General features: G+C 38.3%; 2 non-coding genes across 2 annotated transcripts; both read left to right on the forward strand.

Moving 5' to 3' along the window:
- Window positions 1–1524: 1524 nt before the first annotated feature.
- Window positions 1525–1597, forward strand: TRNAF-GAA (transfer RNA phenylalanine (anticodon GAA)). The gene has a single exon. It is a non-coding gene; the product is annotated as a tRNA-Phe (tRNA).
- A 1068-nt stretch (window positions 1598–2665) lies between these two features.
- TRNAF-GAA (transfer RNA phenylalanine (anticodon GAA)) lies at window positions 2666–2738 on the forward strand. Its single transcript has one exon. It is a non-coding gene; the product is annotated as a tRNA-Phe (tRNA).
- The last annotated feature ends 19936 nt before the right edge of the window (window positions 2739–22674 follow it).

The following is a 22674-nucleotide window of genomic DNA, read 5'->3' on the forward strand; positions in this document are numbered from 1 at the left end:
TTCCACCTCTCTTGTATTCAACTTTGCCTCCTTTATTTCCCAATTCTTGCTTTAATTGAAAGTAAAGCTTTGCCTGCATCAGCCTCCAGTTCCCCTTATACAAAACTGTTAGTAGTCAGATGACCTAGCTTGCCTTCCCTCGCCATATAGGTCTGTGTTTCTGAGTATAAGTCCATTCATAGTTTATAAACATCATCTAACTAACTTGGCTCCTAAAAAGGAAATTCACCCATCAGACCAATTTAGCTACTGAATAATACTGGACAATTTAACACATAACTGCACATGCAGAGAGAGTGACCAGGTTCTGCATTTATCTTTAACAATTAGCAAAAATACAACAGAAAGTCAAAATTGCCAGCTGGATGAAATAGCTCAGTTGGGAGAGCAGTAGACTGAAGATCTAAATGTCCCTTGTTCAATCCCGGGTTTAGGCACATTTTGAACTTCTGCTTTGCATGACACAAATGCTATTTGGAGTCAACTCATATTGACATTGTTTATAATGATCAAAACCTTTTATCAATCTGATCGATAATACAACCATTTCAACATATTTTTTACATTCTCTCTTTCTGTCAAACTTGCTTCCACCTCTCTTGTATTCAACTTTATCTGCTTTATTTGCCAATTCTTCCTTTAATTGAAAGTAAAGCTTTGCCTGCATCAGCCTCCAGTTCCCCTTATACAAAACTGTTAGTAGTCAGATGACCTAGTTTGCCTACCCTCGCCATATAGGTCTGTGTGTCTGAGTATAAGTCCATTCATAGTTTACAAACATCTTCTAACTAACTTGGCTCCTAAAAAGGAAATTCACCCATCAGACTAATTTAGCTGCTGAATAATATTGGACAATTTAACACATAACTGCACATGCAGATAGAATGACCAGGGTCTGCATTTATCTTTAACAATTATCAAAAATACAACAGAAAGCCAAAATGGCAGCTGGATGAAATAGCTCAGTTGGGAGAGTGTTAGATTGAAAATCTAAAAGTCCCTTGTTCAATGCTGGGTTTCGTAAAAGTCTGAGAGGTTTCTTGCTTCTCACAAAATATTTCTTGGTATCAGCTCAAGTTTTTCTTTCTTTATTTATCAAAATATTTGATCAACTGATCGACAACATGATCAATTCAACATAGAATTGTCTTTCTGTCCTCCTTCTAAATTTGCTTCCACCTCTCTTGCATTCAGCTTCGACTACAAATGTTTCCTATTTCATGCTTTTTTGTAAAGTAAACTCTTGTCTGCATCAGCTTCCACTTCTCCTTGAACACAGATTTCAGTATTCAGATGACATAGCTTACCTACTCATGCCAAATACCTCTGTGTAATATGGTGCTAGTCCATTCAGAGTAAAAAACAAAAGCTACCTAACCTGGATCCGAAAAATGCTATTTACCTATTGCACCCGTTAACTGATGAATGATACAGGACATCTTAAAACATAGCTCTAGCATGAGGTTGAGCATCTATTTTCTTGGGAAGTTTAAAAGGAAGGATGAAGACCCCCACTACCGGCAGGCCGAAATAGCTCAGTTGGGAGAGCGTTAGACTGAAGATCTAAAGGTCCCTGGTTCAATCCCGGGTTTCGGCACAATTTCAGCTTCTGCTTTTCATGTCACAAAAGCTGTTTGGAGTTAAATCAACGCTCTTCGTTATCAAAACTTTTTATCAATCTGATCAACAACACAATCAATTCAACATATTATTTACTTTCTGTCTTCCTTTTCAAACTTGCTTCCACCTCTCTTGTATTCAACTATGCCTCATTTATTTGCCACTTCTTGCTTTATTTTAAAGTAAAGCTTTGCCTGCATCAGCCTCCAATTCCCCTTATACAAAACTGTCAGTAGTCAGATGACATAGCTTGTACATCCTGGCCATATAGGTCTGTGTTTCAGAATATAAGTCAATTCAGAGTTTAGAAAAAAGGATATTCACTCATCAGACCAAGTTACCTGCTGAATGATACTGGACACTTTAACACATAACTATAAACGAAAATGTAATGACCAGCTTCTGTATGTATCGTCTACAATTATTAATAATACATCAGGAGGCCACAGGGACTTGTTGGCTGAAATATCTCAGTTGGGAGATCGTTAGACTGAAGAGCTTAAGGTACCTGATTCAATCCTGACTTTCAGCACAGTGCGAGGGGATCCTACATTCTTGCAAAATATTTCTTGAAATCAGCTCTAGTTTTTTTTTCTTTATTTGTCAAAATATTTTATCAACTGATCAACAACATGATAACTTCAACAAAAAGTTGTCTTTCTGTCCTCCTTCTAAACTTGCTTCCACCTCTCTTGCCATCAGCTTTGATGACGAATTTATCCCATTTTATACTCTTTTCAAAGTAAACTCTTGTCTGCATCAGCTTTCACTTCTCCTTGAACAAAGTTGTCAGTATTGAGATGACATAGCTTACCTACTCAGGCGACATACGTCTGTGTAATACAGTGCTGGTCCACTCTGAGTTTTAAAAAAAAACGACCTAACATTTATCCCAAAAACGCTACTCACCCATTTCACCAGTTAGCTGCTGAACAATGCAGGACACATTAAAACACAGCTCTAACCTCAGATTGAAAATCCAGTTTCTGCATCTCTGTTCTGGGATTGTTCAAAAAAAGAGGTTGAATACTACAGCTGGTGGCAGGCCGAAATAGCTCAGTTGGGAGAGCGTTAGACTGAAGATCTAAAGGTCCCTGGTTCGATCCCGGGTTTCGGCACATTTTGAACTTCTGCTTTGCATGCCACAAAGACTATTTTGAGTCAACTCATATTGACTTTATAATGATCAAAACCTTTTATCAAGATAATCGACAATACAATTAATTCAACATATTATTTACTTTCTGTCTTTCTTTCAAACTTGCTTCCACCTCTCTTGTATTCAACTTTGCCTCCTTTATTTCCCAATTCTTCCTTTAATTGAAAGTAAAGCTTTGCCTGCATCAGCCCCCAGTTCCCCTTATACAAAACTGTTAGTAGTCAGATGACCTAGCTTGCCGACCCTCGCCATATCGGACTGTGTTTCTGAGTATAAGTCCATTCATAGTTTACAAACATCATCTAACTAACTTGGCTCCTAAAAAGGAAATTCACCCATCAGACCAATTAAGCTACTGAATAATACTGGACAATTTAACACATAACTGCACATGCAGATAGAGTGACCAGGTTCTGCATTTCTCTTTAACAATTATAAAAAATACAACAGAAAGCCAAAATTGCCAGCTGGGTGAAATAGCTCAGTTGGGAGAACAGTAGACTGAAGATCTAAAGGTCCCTGGTTCAATCCCGCGTTTAGGCACATTTTGAACTTCTGCTTTGCATGCCACAAATGCTATTTGGAGTCAACTCATATTGACGTTGTTTATAATGATCAAAACCTTTTATCAAGCTGATCGATAAGACAACCATTTCAACATATTTTTTACATTCTGTCTTTCTGTCAAACTTGCTTCCACCTCTCTTGTATTCAACTTTACCTGCTTTATTTGCCAATTCTTCCTTTAATTGAAAGTAAAGCTTTGCCTGCATCAGCCTCGAGTTCCCCTTATACAAAACTGTTAGTAGTCAGATGACCTAGTTTGCCTACCCTCGCCATATAGGTCTGTGTGTCTGAGTATAAGTCCATTCATAGTTTACAAACATCTTCTAACTAACTTGGCTCCTAAAAAGGAAATTCACCCAGCAGACCAATTTAGCTGCTGAATAATATTGGACAATTTAACACATAACTGCACATGCAGATAGAATGACCAGGGTCTGCATTTATCTTTAACAATTATCAAAAATACAACAGAAAGCCAAAATGGCCAGCTGGATGAAATAGCTCAGTTGGGAGAGTGTTAGATTGAAAATCTAAAAGTCCCTTGTTCAATGCTGGGTTTCGGAAAAGTCTGAGAGGTTTCTTGCTTCCCACAAAATATTTCTTGGTATCAGCTCAAGTTTTTCTTTCTTTATTTATCAAAATATTTGATCAACTGATCGACAACATGATCAATTCAACATAGAATTGTCTTTCTGTCCTCCTTCTAAATTTGCTTCCACCTCTCTTGCATTCAGCTTCGACTACAAATGTTTCCTATTTCATGCTTTTTTGTAAAGTAAACTCTTGTCTGCATCAGCTTCCACTTCTCCTTGAACACAGATTTCAGTATTCAGATGACATAGTGTAGAGTTCTTTCTGTAGTGGAATGTAGAACTTGTTGTGGATTAGAATGTTGATCTTTGAAGTGATGATCAGTATTGTAATGCTGGAAGAATAGCTGGAGGTGCTTCCTTTACTTGCTACTAATAAAGATCTCCATCATCACTACTCTGTTGTTGGAAGTGGATCTTTACATTGGCGACGATGGACTCATGCTGCGCAGGGGGCAGACAGCAAGTACCTCCACCCCTGGATTAATTTCGGTTTAAGAAGAACCCACTGCTTCGAAAGCTGTGTTTCCTTGGATATGTGTTCAAGATATCAGGTTTGGATATACCTGCATCTTGTTGGAATTCAAGAATTTCTTCTACTTCTACACTTTGCGTTTTCAGCATTTTGGTAATTTCTTGCTTTGCTAGACTTTCGCCTGCTTATTTGACTGTGACTTTCTGTGGAGAAAGGAAATTACTTTTTGGAAGTAAATCGTGCGTGTGTGCGGTACACTGTGAATTGGACAACTCTCTTCTTTCGGGAAGGATTTAATTCTGTGTGCATGCGTGTTGAACTTGGCCATATTTGACTTCAAGAAAATTGGAATAAATGCACGCGCCTACTAAATCAAAGGATTAGTTTATTTTTAACTTTATTGATAACGCGCTTGCTATCTACCACCGTTTTCATTGGTAAAACATTGTTACTATCGTAACTGAGAGATCGCCAACTAACCGTCATTTCACCAAGCGATCGTCATTTTTCAAAGTTGCATCTGCGTTCCAAGCGTGCGAGGGGAGATGATAATGATGATTCTTATTTCCTGGTTTACTGTGCCCAACTGCCAGTAGAAAACGACGCGCACCACGCATAGCACGTACAGCGGCCATTTTAGAGAGTTGGGAAGGTTTATTTCCTGGTTTACTGTGCCCAACTGCCAGTAGAAAACGACGCGCACCACGCATAGCACGTACAGCGGCCATTTTAGAGGGTTGGGAAAGTGCCCAACCGGGATTTCGTCTCGTTTTTCACTCCACAAGAGGATTACCAAAATTCCACAGCGTTTGGCCAGTATTTATTTATTGTTAATTATTTATTACTAATTATTCTTCCACAGGTTATTGGATTTGGATTTTTGACTGACAAGAGTCAAAAATAAGAGTACGACTGGTCTTAGCAGCCATGGCTGACCAAGGGTTAGCGACCCCTCCTTCTTTTCTTCCCACTCCTGGAGATCCTCCCATTCTTTGGAAAGAATGGAAAAAATTATTTTTAACGTATATTCTAGCAACTGGAGCAGACAAGTATGGTCCAGTGCGCAAACAAGCTATCCTGCTTCATCACCTGGGTGTTGAAGGGCGACGCTTGTATGAAGATCTGCCTGAAATTTCTCTAGGGATGGGTGATGGTCAACCATCTAATGTCTATGAAATGAGTATGCAGATGCTAGAAGTGAGGTTTGTCGCTAAGATCAATGTGGTACTAGAAAGGCATAAATTTTTTTGTCGTATACAAAAACCAGATGAAGATATAGCAACATATGTGGGTGCCTTGAGGGGGCTTTCCTTAACCTGTCGCTTTGAAACATTAGCAGATTCACTCATACGTGACCAAATTGTTAGATGTACAAATAATAAGAGAGTACGCGAGAAACTTCTTATCAAAGATTGTACCTTAGAAGAAGCCATACAGATAGCTAAAGGGCTTGAACATACGGATCTTTGGATGAAAGAGATGGAGAAATGTAGTAGCTCAGTTGTACCAAAGGAAGTGATATCAAAAGATTTAAATTCTAAGGGATCAGAAATACATGCATATGTTGATGAAACTAAAACTGTAAAAAGTTTGGGGAAGACGGAACCTAAACCAGTAGGCAAACAAGTAGATACGTTTCATGAAAATAAGGGAATACCTGTGTACACACGCCCAAGAGGTATGGCAACTATGGCATTCACTCGTAATGTTAAATGTTATCGATGTGGAGCTCCTGGCCATATAGCTTCAAGTACTAGATGCATGGCTAGGAATACTATTTGTAGAGCGTGTGGGAGAAGAGGTCACCTTGCCAAAGTGTGCAATGCCAAAACCCAATATGTACAAGAAGTTGACGATACCTGTGAAAGTGTTCAGGAACTAATGTTATGTGTAGATGGTTTGTCCTTTCCTGCGGAAGGAGATTGTAATGTTGTCAACAATATGGGAATTCCCATGGAGAGCACGGATAAGTTAGAAAAGCCTCATTCTATTATTTGTCTAGACATGAACAATGTGAAAATGTTAATTGATTCTGGAAGCTTATACACGCTTTTATCTAGAGACATGTACCTTGAAGTGTGGGGTGAAAAGAGTAAAGTAGAAGAGTGGGATAATCCAGACATCAAAGCTGTAGGTTATGGGGGGAGGACAATAGAAATATTGGGCTTCAAGTGGATGTTAATAAGCTTTGAAGAAAAGAAAATTTATGGGCGAGTGTATTTGACAAAGCAAGGTTCAAATTTGCTTGGTTGGCGTCACCAGAAAGATCTGGGGATAATGTTAAATCCTAATGCCAATGAACCAGTTATATCCACCTTTGTTCACGATGTTGGTAATTATGGAACGGATCTGATGGATAGATTCCCTAGTGTTTTCACTGACAAATTAGGAAAGCTAGTGGATTTTTCTCATAAGATTATCTTGAAAAAGAACGCCATACCAATTGTCCATAAAGTTAGAAATGTTCCTCATTTGATGAGAGGGCCTCTCCAAGATGAATTGAACAAGTTGTTGAGTCAAGGGATTATTGAGCCCATTGAGGCTTCGGAATGGTTGGCGCCTATTGTGGTCGCTCCCAAGGAAGGAAATAAAATTCGTTTGTGTGTAGACTTGCGCGATTTGAATCGTAACATATGGGTAGATAGACAGCCGCTACCTAATATATCTGAGATGTTGACTGCAATGGGAGGTGGAGCTGTTTTCAGTGTGATAGACATGTCATCAGCGTATCACCAAATTGATCTTTGCAAGGAGTCAAGACATCTCACGTCATTTGTAACACCACTGGGAGCCTTTCGCTATTGCAGGATGCCATTTGGTTTGGCATCCGCTGCAGCGGTGTTTCAAAGGGTTATGCAGCAAGTGTTTTCTGGGTTGGACAACGTGCTGTGCTTCCAAGACGATGTGTTAGTCGTAGGGAAAAATGATGAGCATCACGATAGGGTAATCGAAGAGGTTTTGAGAAGGATGGAAAAACATGGGCTTACAATTAAAAAGGAAAAATGTCAACTTAAGAGGAAAATGGTGACATATTTAGGTCATGAAATATCTGAGGCAGGGATTAGACCTAAAAAGAGTATTGTTTCAGCCATTAGTGAGGCCCCCATTCCACTTAGTAAGGAACAATTGAAATCTTTTTTGGGGTTGGCAGAATATTGTTCCAAGTTTGTGAAAGGATTCACAGAAATAGTAGAACCTCTGAGACTGTTGATGAAAAGTGGTGTTGTGTTTGATTGGAATGAAAAGTGTAATGAAGCTTTTAAATCTGAAAAGTGCTGTATACTCCATGCTCCTACGCTTGGTCATTTCAATGTTAATGCGAAAACAATTATTACGACTGATGCGAGTGCAGTTGGAGTTGGAGCTGTTCTAGCTCAAGTGTACAATGGAGAGGAAAGAATTATTGGGTTTGCATCCAGGAGGTTGCAAGGTGCTGAAGTTTCATACTCTGTGATTGAGAAAGAAGCTTTAGCTTGCTGTTGGGGAATTAAGCATTTCCGCTACTTTGTTTGGGGTTTACCCTTCAAGGTTCGTACTGATCACAAACCTTTGATACATCTGTTTAAAGGAGGGAGAGGCTTAGAAGGTAATGTCACGCCAAGGATCTCAAGGTGGATTCTGTCGGTTATAGAATACAATTTTGAGATGGAATATGTGAAGGGATTGGAAAATGTGGTAGCAGATTGCTTGTCCAGATTGCCAGCTGATGTTGTAGATGCAGATTCAGAAGATAGTGTAGAAGTAATTAAATGTAATGTTGAGCAAGCGTTTGATAAGGAAGAATGGGAGTCTGGTATGTTGAATGATGTGATATTACAAGAAGTTATGGATTATGTGTCAACAGGATGGAAAGATGATCATGCACAAGATAGTCGTTTCAAAAGTTATTGGAATGTTGCATCAGAATTGAGTTTGAGCGAAGGGAAGTTATGGAGGAGAAGCCAGTTAGTACCACCAGTTAGTCTTAGAGGTAAGATTGTGAACATAGCTCATGAGGGGCATCTGGGCAGGAACATGGCCAAGAGACGAGTTCGACAGTCATTTTGGTGGCCAGGTATGGACAATGATATTGAAAATGCGGTCAAAGATTGTTATGCCTGTGCAAGAAGTGACAAGACGAAAGTCATAAGGCAACCGCCATTAGCGTGTCCAGAGTTTCCTACGCGTCCGTGGGAGAAGGTAGCGATTGACTTTTTAGGACCCATTGTCAAACTGGGGTCACGTAACAAATTCTTGATGGTTTTGGTAGATTATCACTCTAAATGGTTCGTTGTTGAGAATACTGAGTGCATTGAAACTGAAAAGGTAATTGGGTTCATGGAAAGAATATTTATAAATGAAGGGATTCCCAAGACACTTGTGTCGGATAATGGGGTTCAGTTGGTTTCCAAAAGGATGCAAGAATTTCTCTGTGGAATGGGAATCAACCATGAGAGGGTTGCATTATTCAGACCTCAGGCCAATGGGTTGGTTGAACGTATTAATAGGTTGATTATGGATAATATTCAACTCTCTATTTCTAATGGCTTAATGTGGTCAGAGGAACTCAAGAAATTAGTTTGGTCATATAGGGTTACACCACATTCAGTGACAGGGGTGTCACCTTTTGTCTCTCTTAAGGGACGGGAACCTGGCATGAAGGAGGTTCCAGGATGGCTTAAGAATAGAGAGTGTGTGTGGGTGGATCGTGAGGCAGTGAAGGATGATGTGAAGGAACAACAACATGCTGCCGCAAGGTATTATAATATCAAGAAGAGTGTCAAGAATCATCATTTTGTGGTTGGTGATTGGGTGGTCATAAAACGTGGGGGTATTGTTACTAAGGGCGAAAGCAAATTCTCACAACCGATACAAATCAAAATGGTGAAAAAGGACATTCTCATTATGACTGATGGTTCTGCTTGGAGCGCAGGAAATGTTTCCAAATGTAATACTCCAGTTGTGAAGATGGGGGATTAATGTAACTTCTGTTGTGTTGTATTAGATGTATAACAGAATGTTATTTATTTATTTATTTATTTATTTATTTATTTATTTATTTATTTATAAGGAAAAAATGTAAGGAGGAAGATGTGTAGAGTTCTTTCTGTAGTGGAATGTAGAACTTGTTGTGGATTAGAATGTTGATCTTTGAAGTGATGATCAGTATTGTAATGCTGGAAGAATAGCTGGAGGTGCTTCCTTTACTTGCTACTAATAAAGATCTCCATCATCACTACTCTGTTGTTGGAAGTGGATCTTTACACATAGCTTACCTACGCAGGCCAAATACCTCTGTGTAATATGGTGCTAGTCCATTCAGAGTAAAAAACAAAAGCTACCTAACCTGGATCCGAAAAATGCTATTTACCTATTGCACCCGTTAACTGATGAATGATACAGGACATCTTAAAACATAGCTCTAGCATGAGGTTGAGCATCTATTTTCTTGGGAAGTTTAAAAGAAAGGATGAAGACCCAAACTACCAGCAGGCCGAAATAGCTCAGTTGGGAGAGTGGTAGACCGCACATCTAAAGGTCCCTCGTTCAATCCCTGGTTTCGGCACAATTTCAACTTCTGCTTTTCATGTCACAAAAGCTGTTTGGAGTTAAATCAACGCTCTTCGTTATCAAAACCTTTTATCAATCTGATCAACAACACAATCAATTCAACATATTATTTACTTTCTGTCTTCCTTTCAAACTTGCTTCCACCTGTCTTGTATTCAACTATGCCTCATTTATTTGCCACTTCTTGATTTATTTTAAAGTAAAGCTTTGCCTGCATCAGCCTCCAATTCCCCTTATACAAAACTGGCAGTAGTCAGATGACATAGCTTGTACACCCTGGCCATATAGGTCTGTGTTTCAGAGTATAAGTCAATTCAGAGTTTAGAAAAAAAATTCTACCTAGCTTGTCCCCTAAAAAGGATATTCACTCATCAGACCAAGTTACCTGCTGAATGATACTGGACACTTTAAAACATAACTATAAACGAAAATAGAATGACCAGGTACTGTATGTATCGTCTACAATTATTAATAATGCATCAGGAGGCCACAGGGACTTGTTGGCTGAAATATCTCAGTTGGGAGATCGTTAGACTGAAGAGCTTAAGGTACCTGATTCAATCCTGACTTTCAGCACAGTGCGAGGGGATCCTACATTCTTGCAAAATATTTTCTTGAAATCAGCTCTAGTTTTTTTTTTCTTTATTTGTCAAAATATTTTATCAACTGATCAACAACATGATAACTTCAACAAAAAGTTCTCTTTCTGTCCTCCTTCTAAACTTGCTTCCACCTCTCTTGCCATCAGCTTTGATGACGATTGTATCCCATTTTATACTTTTTTCAAAGTAAACTCTTGTCTGCATCAGCTTTCACTTCTCCTTGAACAAAGTTGTCAGTATTGAGATGACATAGCTTACCTACTCAGGCGACATACGTCTGTGTAATACAGTGCTGGTCCACTCAGAGTTTTAAAAGAAAAACGACCTAACATTTATCCCAAAAACGCTACTCACCCATTTCACCAGTTAGCTGCTGAACAATGCAGGACACATTAAAACACAGCTCTAACCTCAGATTGAAAATCCAGGTTCTGCATCTCTGTTCTGGGATTGTTCAAAAAAAGAGGCTGAATACTACAGCTGCTGGCAGGCCGAAATAGCTCAGTTGGGAGAGCGTTAGACTGAAGATCTAAAGGTCCCTGGTTCGATCCCGGGTTGCGGCACATTTTGAACTTCTGCTTTGCATGCCACAAAGACTATTTTGAGTCAACTCATATTGACGTTGTTTATAATGATCAAAACCTTTTATCAAGATAATCGACAATACAATTAATTCAACATATTATTTACTTTCTGTCTTTCTTTCAAACTTGCTTCCACCTCTCTTGTATTCAACTTTGCCTCCTTTATTTCCCAATTCTTCCTTTAATTGAAAGTAAAGCTTTGCCTGCATCAGCCTCCAGTTCCCCTTATACAAAACTGTTAGTAATCAGATGACCTAGCTTGCCTTCCCTCGCCATATAGGTCTGTGTTTCTGAGTATAAGTCCATTCATAGTTTATAAACATCATCTAACTAACTTGGCTCCTAAAAAGGAAATTCACCCATCAGACCAATTTAGCTACTGAATAATACTGGACAATTTAACACATAACTGCACATGCAGAGAGAGTGACCAGGTTCTGCATTTATCTTTAACAATTAGCAAAAATACAACAGAAAGCCAAAATTGCCAGCTGGATGAAATAGCTCAGTTGGGAGAGCAGTAGTCTGAAGATCTAAAGGTCCCTTGTTCAATCCCGGCTTTAGGCACATTTTGAACTTCTGCTTTGCATGCCACAAATGCTATTTGGAGTCAACTCATATTGACGTTGTTTATAATGATCAAAACCTTTTATCAAGCTGATCGATACAACATATTTTTTACATTCTGTCTTTCTGTCAAACTTGCTTCCACCTCTATTGTATTCAACTTTACCTGCTTTATTTGCCAATTCTTCCTTTAATTGAAAGTAAAGCTTTGCCTGCATCAGCCTCCAGTTCCCCTTATACAAAACTGTTAGTAGTCAGATGACCTAGTTTGCCTACCCTCGCCATATAGGTCTGTGTGTCTGAGTATAAGTCCATTCATAGTTTACAAACATCTTCTAACTACCTTGGCTCCTAAAAAGGAAATTCACCCATCAGACCAATTTAGCTGCTGAATAATATTGGACAATTTAACACATAACTGCACATGCAGATAGAATGACCAGGGTCTGCATTTATCTTTAACAATTATCAAAAATACAACAGAAAGCCAAAATGGCCAGCTGGATGAAATAGCTCAGTTGTGAGAGTGTTAGATTGAAAATCTAAAAGTCCCTTGTTCAATGCTGGGTTTCGGAAAAGTCTGAGAGGTTTCTTGCTTCTCACAAAATATTTCTTGGTATCAGCTCAAGTTTTTCTTTCTTTATTTATCAAAATATTTGATCAACTGATCGACAACATGATCAATTCAACATAGAATTGTCTTTCTGTCCTCCTTCTAAATTTGCTTCCACCTCTCTTGCATTCAGCTTCGACTACAAATGTTTCCTATTTCATGCTTTTTTGTAAAGTAAACTCTTGTCTGCATCAGCTTCCGCTTCTCCTTGAACACAGATTTCAGTATTCAGATGACATAGCTTACCTACTCAGGCCAAATACCTCTGTGTAATATGGTGCTAGTCCATTCAGAGTAAAAAACAAAAGCTACCTAACCTGGATCCGAAAAATGCTATTTACCTATTGCACCCGTTAACTGATGAATGATACAGGACATCTTAAAACATAGCTCTAGCATGAGGTTGAGCATCTATTTTCTTGGGAAGTTTAAAAGAAAGGATGAAGACCCAAACTACCAGCAGGCCGAAATAGCTCAGTTGGGAGAGCGGTAGACCGCACATCTAAAGGTCCCTCGTTCAATCCCTGGTTTCGGCACAATTTCAACTTCTGCTTTTCATGTCACAAAAGCTGTTTGGAGTTAAATCAACGCTCTTCGTTATCAAAACCTTTTATCAATCTGATCAACAACACAATCAATTCAACATATTATTTACTTTCTGTCTTCCTTTCAAACTTGCTTCTACCTCTCTTGTATTCAACTATGCCTCATTTATTTGCCACTTCTTGCTTTATTTTAAAGTAAAGCTTTGCCTGCATCAGCCTCCAATTCCCCTTATACAAAACTGGCAGTAGTCAGATGACATAGCTTGTACACCCTGGCCATATAGGTCTGTGTTTCAGAGTATAAGTCAATTCAGAGTTTAGAAAAAAAATTCTACCTAGCTTGTCCCCTAAAAAGGATATTCACTCATCAGACCAAGTTACCTGCTGAATGATACTGGACACTTTAAAACATAACTATAAACGAAAATAGAATGACCAGGTACTGTATGTATTGTCTACAATTATTAATAATGCATCAGGAGGCCACAGGGACTTGTTGGCTGAAATATCTCAGTTGGGAGATCGTTAGACTGAAGAGCTTAAGGTACCTGATTCAATCCTGACTTTCAGCACAGTGCGAGGGGATCCTACATTCTTGCAAAATATTTCTTGAAATCAGCTCTAGTTTTTTTTTCTTTATTTGTCAAAATATTTTATCAACTGATCAACAACATGATAACTTCAACAAAAAGTTCTCTTTCTGTCCTCCTTCTAAACTTGCTTCCACCTCTCTTGCCATCAGCTTTGATGACGATTGTATCCCATTTTATACTTTTTTCAAAGTAAACTCTTGTCTGCATCAGCTTTCACTTCTCCTTGAACAAAGTTGTCAGTATTGAGATGACATAGCTTACCTACTCAGGCGACATACGTCTGTGTAATACAGTGCTGGTCCACTCAGAGTTTTAAAAGAAAAACGACCTAACATTTATCCCAAAAACGCTACTCACCCATTTCACCAGTTAGCTGCTGAACAATGCAGGACACATTAAAACACAGCTCTAACCTCAGATTGAAAATCCAGGTTCTGCATCTCTGTTCTGGGATTGTTCAAAAAAAGAGGCTGAATACTACAGTTGCTGGCAGGCCGAAATAGCTCAGTTGGGAGAGCGTTAGACTGAAGATCTAAAGGTCCCTTGTTCAATCCCGGGTTTCGGCACATTTTGAACTTCTGCTTTGCATGCCACAAAGACTATTTTGAGTCAACTCATATTGACTTTGTTTATAATGATCAAAACCTTTTATCAAGATAATCGACAATACAATTAATTCAACATATTATTTACTTTCTGTCTTTCTTTCAAACTTGCTTCCACCTCTCTTGTATTCAACTTTGCCTCCTTTATTTCCCAATTCTTCCTTTAATTGAAAGTAAAGCTTTGCCTGCATCAGCCTCCAGTTCCCCTTATACAAAACTGTTAGTAGTCAGATGACCTAGCTTGCCTTCCCTCGCCATATAGGTCTGTGTTTCTGAGTATAAGTCCATTCATAGTTTATAAACATCATCTAACTAACTTGGCTCCTAAAAAGGAAATTTACCCATCAGACCAATTTAGCTACTGAATAATACTGGACAATTTAACACATAACTGCACATGCAGAGAGAGTGACCAGGTTCTGCATTTATCTTTAACAATTAGCAAAAATACAACAAAAAGCCAAAATTGCCAGCTGGATGAAATAGCTCAGTTGGGAGAGCAGTAGACTGAAGATCTAAAGGTCCCTGGTTCAATCCCGGGTTTAGGCACATTTTGAACTTCTGCTTTGCATGCCACAAATGCTATTTGGAGTCAACTCATATTGACGTTGTTTATAATGATCAAAACCTTTTATCAAGCTGATCGATAAGACAACCATTTCAACATATTTTTTACATTCTGTCTTTCTGTCAAACTTGCTTCCACCTCTCTTGTATTCAACTTTACCTGCTTTATTTGCCAATTCTTCCTTTAATTGAAAGTAAAGCTTTGCCTGCATCAGCCTCGAGTTCCCCTTATACAAAACTGTTAGTAGTCAGATGACCTAGTTTGCCTACCCTCGCCATATAGGTCTGTGTGTCTGAGTATAAGTCCATTCATAGTTTACAAACATCTTCTAACTACCTTGGCTCCTAAAAAGGAAATTCACCCATCAGACCAATTTAGCTGCTGAATAATATTGGACAATTTAACACATAACTGCACATGCAGATAGAATGACCAGGGTCTGCATTTATCTTTAACAATTATCAAAAATACAACAGAAAGCCAAAATGGCCAGCTGGATGAAATAGCTCAGTTGTGAGAGTGTTAGATTGAAAATCTAAAAGTCCCTTGTTCAATGCTGGGTTTCGGAAAAGTCTGAGAGGTTTCTTGCTTCTCACAAAATATTTCTTGGTATCAGCTCAAGTTTTTCTTTCTTTATTTATCAAAATATTTGATCAACTGATCGACAACATGATCAATTCAACATAGAATTGTCTTTCTGTCCTCCTTCTAAATTTGCTTCCACCTCTCTTGCATTCAGCTTCGACTACAAATGTTTCCTATTTCATGCTTTTTTGTAAAGTAAACTCTTGTCTGCATCAGCTTCCGCTTCTCCTTGAACACAGATTTCAGTATTCAGATGACATAGCTTACCTACTCAGGCCAAATACCTCTGTGTAATATGGTGCTAGTCCATTCAGAGTAAAAAACAAAAGCTACCTAACCTGGATCCGAAAAATGCTATTTACCTATTGCACCCGTTAACTGATGAATGATACAGGACATCTTAAAACATAGCTCTAGCATGAGGTTGAGCATCTATTTTCTTGGGAAGTTTAAAAGAAAGGATGAAGACCCAAACTACCAGCAGGCCGAAATAGCTCAGTTGGGAGAGCGGTAGACCGCACATCTAAAGGTCCCTCGTTCAATCCCTGGTTTCGGCACAATTTCAACTTCTGCTTTTCATGTCACAAAAGCTGTTTGGAGTTAAATCAACGCTCTTCGTTATCAAAACCTTTTATCAATCTGATCAACAACACAATCAATTCAACATATTATTTACTTTCTGTCTTCCTTTCAAACTTGCTTCTACCTCTCTTGTATTCAACTATGCCTCATTTATTTGCCACTTCTTGCTTTATTTTAAAGTAAAGCTTTGCCTGCATCAGCCTCCAATTCCCCTTATACAAAACTGGCAGTAGTCAGATGACATAGCTTGTACACCCTGGCCATATAGGTCTGTGTTTCAGAGTATAAGTCAATTCAGAGTTTAGAAAAAAAATTCTACCTAGCTTGTCCCCTAAAAAGGATATTCACTCATCAGACCAAGTTACCTGCTGAATGATACTGGACACTTTAAAACATAACTATAAACGAAAATAGAATGACCAGGTACTGTATGTATTGTCTACAATTATTAATAATGCATCAGGAGGCCACAGGGACTTGTTGGCTGAAATATCTCAGTTGGGAGATCGTTAGACTGAAGAGCTTAAGGTACCTGATTCAATCCTGACTTTCAGCACAGTGCGAGGGGATCCTACATTCTTGCAAAATATTTCTTGAAATCAGCTCTAGTTTTTTTTTCTTTATTTGTCAAAATATTTTATCAACTGATCAACAACATGATAACTTCAACAAAAAGTTCTCTTTCTGTCCTCCTTCTAAACTTGCTTCCACCTCTCTTGCCATCAGCTTTGATGACGATTGTATCCCATTTTATACTTTTTTCAAAGTAAACTCTTGTCTGCATCAGCTTTCACTTCTCCTTGAACAAAGTTGTCAGTATTGAGATGACATAGCTTACCTACTCAGGCGACATACGTCTGTGTAATACAGTGCTGGTCCACTCAGAGTTTTAAAAGAAAAACGACCTAACATTTATCCCAAAAACGCTACTCACCCATTTCACCAGTTAGCTGCTGAACAATGCAGGACACATTAAAACACAGCTCTAACCTCAGATTGAAAATCCAGGTTCTGCATCTCTGTTCTGGGATTGTTCAAAAAAAGAGGCTGAATACTACAGTTGCTGGCAGGCCGAAATAGCTCAGTTGGGAGAGCGTTAGACTGAAGATCTAAAGGTCCCTTGTTCAATCCCGGGTTTCGGCACATTTTGAACTTCTGCTTTGCATGCCACAAAGACTATTTTGAGTCAACTCATATTGACTTTGTTTATAATGATCAAAACCTTTTATCAAGATAATCGACAATACAATTAATTCAACATATTATTTACTTTCTGTCTTTCTTTCAAACTTGCTTCCACCTCTCTTGTATTCAACTTTGCCTCCTTTATTTCCCAATTCTTCCTTTAATTGAAAGTAAAGCTTTGCCTGCATCAGCCTCCAGTTCCCCTTATACAAAACTGTTAGTAGTCAGATGACCTAGCTTGCCTTCCCTCGCCATATAGGTCTGTGTTTCTGAGTATAAGTCCATTCATAGTTTATAAACATCATCTAACTAACTTGGCTCCTAAAAAGGAAATTTACCCATCAGACCAATTTAGCTACTGAATAATACTGGACAATTTAACACATAACTGCACATGCAGAGAGAGTGACCAGGTTCTGCATTTATCTTTAACAATTAGCAAAAATACAACAAAAAGCCAAAATTGCCAGCTGGATGAAATAGCTCAGTTGGGAGAGCAGTAGACTGAAGATCTAAAGGTCCCTGGTTCAATCCCGGGTTTAGGCACATTTTGAACTTCTGCTTTGCATGCCACAAATGCTATTTGGAGTCAACTCATATTGACGTTGTTTATAATGATCAAAACCTTTTATCAAGCTGATCGATAAGACAACCATTTCAACATATTTTTTACATTCTGTCTTTCTGTCAAACTTGCTTCCACCTCTCTTGTATTCAACTTTACCTGCTTTATTTGCCAATTCTTCCTTTAATTGAAAGTAAAGCTTTGCCTGCATCAGCCTCGAGTTCCCCTTATACAAAACTGTTAGTAGTCAGATGACCTAGTTTGCCTACCCTCGCCATATAGGTCTGTGTGTCTGAGTATAAGTCCATTCATAGTTTACAAACATCTTCTAACTAACTTGGCTCCTAAAAAGGAAATTCACCCAGCAGACCAATTTAGCTGCTGAATAATATTGGACAATTTAACACATAACTGCACATGCAGATAGAATGACCAGGGTCTGCATTTATCTTTAACAATTATCAAAAATACAACAGAAAGCCAAAATGGCCAGCTGGATGAAATAGCTCAGTTGGGAGAGTGTTAGATTGAAAATCTAAAAGTCCCTTGTTCAATGCTGGGTTTCGGAAAAGTCTGAGAGGTTTCTTGCTTCTCACAAAATATTTCTTGGAATGAGCTCAAGTTTTTCTTTCTTTATTTATCAAAATATTTGATCAACTGATCGACAACATGATCAATTCAACATAGAATTGTCTTCCTGTCCTCCTTCTAAATTTGCTTCCACCTCTCTTGCATTCAGCTTCGACTACAAATGTTTCCTATTTCATGCTTTTTTGTAAAGTAAACTCTTGTCTGCATCAGCTTCCACTTCTCCGTGAACACAGATTTCAGTATTCAGATGACATAGCTTACCTACTCAGGCCAAATACCTCTGTGTAATATGGTGCTAGTCCATTCAGAGTAAAAAACAAAAGCTACCTAACCTGGATCCGAAAAATGCTATTTACCTATTGCACCCGTTAACTGATGAATGATACAGGACATCTTAAAACATAGCTCTAGCATGAGGTTGAGCATCTATTTTCTTGGGAAGTTTAAAAGAAAGGATGAAGACCCAAACTACCAGCAGGCCGAAATAGCTCAGTTGGGAGAGCAGTAGACCGAACATCTAAAGGTCCCTGGTTTTGGCACAATTTCAACTTCTGCTTTTCATGTCACAAAAGCTGTTTGGAGTTAAATCAACGCTCTTCGTTATCAAAACCTTTTATCAATCTGATCAACAACACAATCAATTCAACATATTATTTACTTTCTGTCTTCCTTTCAAACTTGCTTCCACCTCTCTTGTATTCAACTATGCCTCATTTATTTGCCACTTCTTGCTTTATTTTAAATTAAAGCTTTGCCTGCATCAGCCCCCAGTTCCCCTTATACAAAACTGTGAGTAGTCAGATGACCTAGCTTGCCGACCCTCGCCATATAGGTCTGTGTTTCTGAGTATAAGTCCATTCATAGTTTACAAACATCATCTAACTAACTTGGCTCCTAAAAAGGAAATTCACCCATCAGACCAATTAAGCTACTGAATAATACTGGACAATTTAACACATAACTGCACATGCAGATAGAGTGACCAGGTTCTGCATTTATCTTTAACAATTATAAAAAATACAACAGAAAGACAAAATTGCCAGCTGGATGAAATAGCTCAGTTGGGAGAACAGTAGACTGAAGATCTAAAGGTCCCTGGTTCAATGCCGGGTTTAGGCACATTTTGAACTTCTGCTTTGCATGCCACAAATGCTATTTGGAGTCAACTCATATTGACGTTGTTTATAATGATCAAAACCTTTTATCAATCTGATCGATAATACAACCATTTCAACATATTTTTTACATTCTGTCTTTCTGTCAAACTTGCTTCCACCTCTCTTGTATTCAACTTTACCTGCTTTATTTCCCAATTCTTCCTTTAATTGAAAGTAAAGCTTTGCCTGCATCAGCCTCCAGTTCCCCTTATACAAAACTGTTAGTAGTCAGATGACCTAGCTTGCCTTCCCTCGCCATATAGGTCTGTGTTTCTGAGTATAAGTCCATTCATAGTTTACAAACATCATCTAACTAACTTGGCTCCTAAAAAGGAAATTCACCCATCAGACCAATTTCGCTACTGAATAATACTGGACAATTTAACACATAACTGCACATGCAGATAGAGTGACCAGGTTCTGCATTTATCTGTAACAATTATCAAAAATACAACAGTAAGCCAAAATTGCCAGCTGGATGAAATAGCTCAGTTGGAAGAGCAGTAGACTGAAGATCTAAAGGTCCCTGGTTCAATCCCGGGTTTAGGCACATTTTGAACTTCTGCATTGCATGCCACAAATGCTATTTGGAGTCAACTCATATTGACGTTGTTGATAATGATGAAAACCTTTTATCAAGATAATCGACAATACAATTAATTCAACATATTATTTACTTTCTGTCTTTCTTTCAAACTTGATTCCACCTCTCTTGTATTCAACTTTGCCTCCTTTATTTCCCAATTCTTCCTTTAATTGAAAGTACAGCTTTGCCTGCATCAGCCTGCAGTTCCCCTTATACAAAACTGTTAGTAGTCAGATGACCTAGCTTGCCTACCCTCGCCATATAGGTCTGTGTTTCTGAGTATAAGTCCATTCATAGTTTACAAACATCATCTAACTAACTTGGCTCCTAAAAAGGAAATTCACCCATCAAACCAATTTAGCTACTGAATAATACTGGACAATTTAACACATAACTGCACATGCAGATAGAGTGACCAGGTTCTGCATTTATCTTTAACAATTATCAAAAATACAACAGAAAGCCAAAATTGCCAGCTGGATGAAATAGCCCAGTTGGGAGCGCTGTAGACTGATCATCTAAAGGTCCCTGGTTCAATCCTGGGTTTAGGCACATTTTGAACTTCTGCTTTGCATGCCACAAATGCTATTTGGAGTCAACTCATATTGACGTTGTTTATAATGATCAAAACCTTTTATCAAGCTGATCGATAATACAACCATTTCAACATATTTTTTACATTCTGTCTTTCTTTCAAACTTGCTTCCACCTCTCTTGTATTCAACTTTACCTGCTTTATTTGCCAATTCTTCCTTTAATTGAAAGTAAAGCTTTGCCTGCATCAGCCTCCAGTTCCCCTTATACAAAACTGTTAGTAGTCAGATGACCTAGCTTGCCTACCCTCGCCATATAGGTCTGTGTTTCTGAATATAAGTCCATTCATAGTTTACAAACATCTTCTAACTAACTTGGCTCCTAAAAAGGAAATTCACCCATCAGACCAATTTAGCTGCTGAATAATATTGGACAATTTAACACATAACTGCACATGCAGATTGAATGACCAGGGTCTGCATTTATCTTTAACAATGATCAAAAATACAACAGAAAGCCAAAATCACCAGCTGGATGAAATAGCTCAGTTGGGAGAGCGTTAGATTGAAAATCTAAAAGTCCCTTGTTCAATGCCGGGTTTCGGAAAAGTCTGAGAGGTTTCTTGCTTCTCACAAAATATTTCTTGGTATCGGCTCAAGTTTTTCTTTCTTTATTTATCAAAATATTTGATCAACTGATCGACAACATGATCAATTCAACATAGAATTGTCTTTCTGTCCTCCTTCTAAATTTGCTTCCACCTCTCTTGCATTCAGCTTCGACTACAAATGTTTCCTATTTCATGCTTTTTTGTAAAGTAAACTCTTGTCTGCATCAGCTTCCACTTCTCCTTGAACACAGATTTCAGTATTCAGATGACATAGCTTACCTACTCAGGCCAAATACCTCTGTGTAATGTGGTGCTAGTCCATTCAGAGTAAAAAAAAAGCTACCTAACCTGGATCCGAAAAATGCTATTTACCTATTGCACCCGTTAACTGATGAATGACTCAGGACATCTTAAAACATAGCTCTAGCATGAGGTTGAGCATCTATTTTCTTTGGAAGTTTAAAAGAAAGGATGAAGACCTAAATTACCTGCAGGCCGAAATAGCTCAGTTGGGAGAGCGTTAGACTGAAAATCTAAAGGTCCCTGGTTCAATCCTGGGTTTCAGCACAATTTCAAATTCTGCTTTTCATGTCTCAAAAGCTGTTTGGAGTTAAATCAACGCTCTTCGTTATCAAAACCTTTTATCAATCTGATCAACAACACAATCAATTCAACATATTATTTACTTTCTGTCTTCCTTTCAAACTTGCTTCCACCTCTCTTGTATTCAACTATGCCTCATTTATTTGCCACTTCTTGCTTTATTTTAAAGTAAAGCTTTGCCTGCATCAGCCTCCAATTCCCCTTATACAAAACTGTCAGTAGTCAGATGACATAGCTTGTACACCCTGGCCATATAGGTCTGTCTTTCAGAGTATAAGACAATTCAGACTTTAGAAAAAAAATTCTACCTACCTTGTCCCCTAAAAAGGATATTCACTCATCAGACCAAGTTACCTGCTGAATGATACTGGACACTTTAACACATAACTATAAACGAAAATAGAATGACCAGGTTCTGTATGTATTGTCTACAATTATTAATAATACATCAGGAGGCCACAGGGACTTGTTGGCTGAAATATCTCAGTTGGAAGATCGTTAGACTGAAGAGCTTAAGGTACCTGATTCAATCCTGACTTTCAGCACAGTGCGAGAGGATCCTACATTCTTGCAAAATATTTCTTGAAATCAGCTCTAGTTTTTTTTTCTTTATTTGTCAAAATATTTTATCAACTGATCAACAATATGATAACTTCAACAAAAAGTTGTCTTTCTGTCCTCCTTCTAAACTTGCTTCCACCTCTCTTGCCATCAGCTTTGATGACGAATTTATCCCATTTTATACTTTTTTCAAAGTAAACTCTCGTCTGAATCAGCTTTCACTTCTCCTTGAACAAAGTTGTCAGTATTGAGATGATATAGCTTACCTACTCAGGCGACATACGTCTGTGTAATACAGTGCTGGTCCACTCATAGTTTTAAAAGAAAAATGACCTAACATTTATCCCTAAAACGCTACTCACCCATTTCACCAGTTAGCTGCTGAACAATGCAGGACACACTAAAACACAGCTCTAACCTCAGATTGAAAATCCAGGTTCTGCATCTCTGTTCTGGGATTGTTCAAAAAAAGAGGCT

Source organism: Triturus cristatus, chromosome 8 (assembly GCF_964204655.1).
Source record: "Triturus cristatus chromosome 8, aTriCri1.1, whole genome shotgun sequence".
NCBI classification, from domain to species: domain Eukaryota; kingdom Metazoa; phylum Chordata; class Amphibia; order Caudata; family Salamandridae; genus Triturus; species Triturus cristatus.